This window comes from Schistosoma haematobium, chromosome 1, assembly GCF_000699445.3.
Source record: "Schistosoma haematobium chromosome 1, whole genome shotgun sequence".
In the NCBI taxonomy this organism is placed as follows: Eukaryota; Metazoa; Platyhelminthes; class Trematoda; order Strigeidida; family Schistosomatidae; genus Schistosoma; species Schistosoma haematobium.
The window spans coordinates 92,596,309-92,599,149 of NC_067196.1; positions in this window are offsets into that span (position 1 = coordinate 92,596,309).

Here is a 2,841-nt window from a genome sequence, read left to right on the forward strand (position 1 = left end):
CAGTATGGCAGGATGAACCATATCCGGGCCAGGAGAAGTATCAAGTCTTAAGTGCTGCAGTTTCCGGAACACCAAGTCAGTGCTTAGGTCCACTTCAGAAAGTCCTGTGGAATTGCAGATGAAACTGTCGTCAATAAAGTTGATGTCAGCCGGTTGAGATGTTTGAGAGTAATGTGCCGCCAGAAGGTTAGCGGCGTCGCCATCATTGTTGGTCGGGCCGTTAAGACCTAGCAGTTGGGAAACTCCTGTTTTGGCTTGACGAAGAGAGGCTGCATAACGGAATAGGCTTCTAGGGTTAGAGGCGAATTTGTCCATAAGCTTTGTTTGGTACTGAAGCCTGTCTTCTCTTATAGCCTTCGTGCATATGTTCCTGATATGTTTGTATTGCCTATACGCTCCATCGTTATTAGTTCGTTTGTATTCCGCCCAACAGTGTCTTTTGCGGCTTAGCAGGCGAAGGGTACGGTTCTTGATTACTGTAGGTGGCTTTCGTCGAATTACTGTTGACTATGTGGAACAAAAAACACTTTATCGACATTTCCTCAAGCTGTAAATAAACATGCTTAAGAATATGGCTGTTAAATACGATCGATAAGAAACAATTGTAGACGTGCATTGACACAAAGATTAGTTTTACCTGTTAGACAATGACTAACTGAGACATTTTATTGGAAGGTAAGTGGTATATAAGATTTTTGTTTACAAGCAGTTTTTATCTTTTAGAAGCTAATCTTCAATATAAAATATTAAAATGAATGTATAGTTCAGGTAGCAGTGATATAAATATGGTGGCGCCTATTTGAAACCAATTTCGTTTAAGAGAAAATTCACTAAATGAAGGAAAACAGCAAGCTTATAGTGATTCTATTTAGTCTAAAATGCGCGTTCTACGTTGTATGTGATTGATTAAGTGATAGTACGCATTATTTTATACCAAATATGGACAAATGTTTGGTGTGTGCTTACTAACTTTAACACCGACCGTCTAAAATACAAAGTACAAAACAAATTCTATAATCCTAGTCAAAGTGAACAGTTACAAAGTAAAGTTTAGATGTACTTTATGACATTTGTATTTAAAGTTTTTTCTAAATGCTACTTTAGATAATTTAAGTTAAATAAACAATTAAGAGGCAGAATCAATTTCGTATGACCAGAATATATTTAAGATGTTGATCAATGGTGGCGATCACCCACTATTTACAAGTGGCTGGTCACTGAGTAATTACTGAAATTCAAACCAACTAAGGCATTAGTTCATGAAGCCATTGACTATTCAGTCAGCTGCAATGTAGGACCAGGCACATATATGCATCGGTCAAAGTTGCCAACATCATTAGCACAACAAGATGGACACCAAATTCATAGAAGCAGTCACTTGAGTGGTATTAACACATGAAAGAAAGACTGTGTATAAGGACATAACACAAGAAGAAAGAATTAGTTCGTATAAAGAAAGGTACAAAGCAATTTTAATATCCCAGTCTAATGAAAGACAATGTGTGTAAGCACCTACACCATTGTGGTAGATTCTGAGCCATGTCACACAGTCTCCAATCATTGGTTATGATAGTCACGCGGAACCCAACCTAGTAGTCTGCATATACCAACATGGCTAAGACTAGAAAATAGTGACTTCAAGGACTGATGTCACGTTTTTGGTTTGGCCGCCTCAACTTTCTTCCAACCGTCTCCAACATTATCCAGCACTGCAAGTCGTGGTAATCAGTGTTTAGGCATACGTGACACGTGACCCAACCATCTCAGTCGATGAAAATTTACAACCTCATCAAATGATTTACCATCATTCTCTAATATCCAGCATCTAACCTCACCATCACTTACCCGGTGATCCCAGCAGATACAAGCAATATTTCTAAGACATCTGTGATCAAATGCTAGTAGCTTACGAGTATCTTCTACTCTCAATGGCCACGTTTTACAGCCGTAAAGTAGGACAGAACGAACTGCTGCGCAGTATACTTGTCTCTTAATTGACAGACGGATATCTCACCTTCGCCATAGGTGACGTACGTCGGCAAAAGCCAAACGAGCTTTTCGGATCCGTGCTGAGATTTCGTCAGACACCAACCTATTAGGGTTGAAAAAACTTCCAAGATAAGTGAAGTTGTCGACACGTTTGACTACTTCACTTCCTATCTATAGTCCAGGTGTTGACACAGGCCGGTCCTGAAGCAACAACTTGCATTTAGAAGGGAGAAACACATCCCAAACATCCTGGCATTGTTACTCAGTGCTACCGAAAGACTCTGCATTTTATCAGCGTTTTCACCAAACAGCACTATGCCATCCGCGTATTCTGAGTCGATAAGTGGACCTCGTGGAAAGAGATCAATTACTGAAAATTCAGTCGACGAGAATGTTATTTCCATCAGTAGGTATATGATGAAGTTGAACAAAAATGGAGATAGTGGACAGCCTGACCGCAAGCCACATGGGGTTGCAAAATCAGTTGACAGTTCGTCATATGCTCTGACTCGACTAGTAGTGTTCGACCAAGGAACCTTCATAAGGTTTATGTATTTTAATGGCGCAGTTGCATTCATTCTTTGTTTCTCTTTAGATCGAGCTTTAGAACAATATTCTACCTTTTATCCCGGGGATTCATCCTTTATTCTCGAGTCATGTTGCCTATGCCTACATTTTTACTACCACGTATACTTTTAAATCCTCTACCTCTCTAGGATGTCTTGATAATTTCATTTCACTATGGTGATATGGTGTGCCAAATTGAACCAATGTAAATATCTACCAGGTTCTACGTTGCTAACGACTAAATATTTCATTGACCATTTTCTGGACAGAATAAACTATACATTG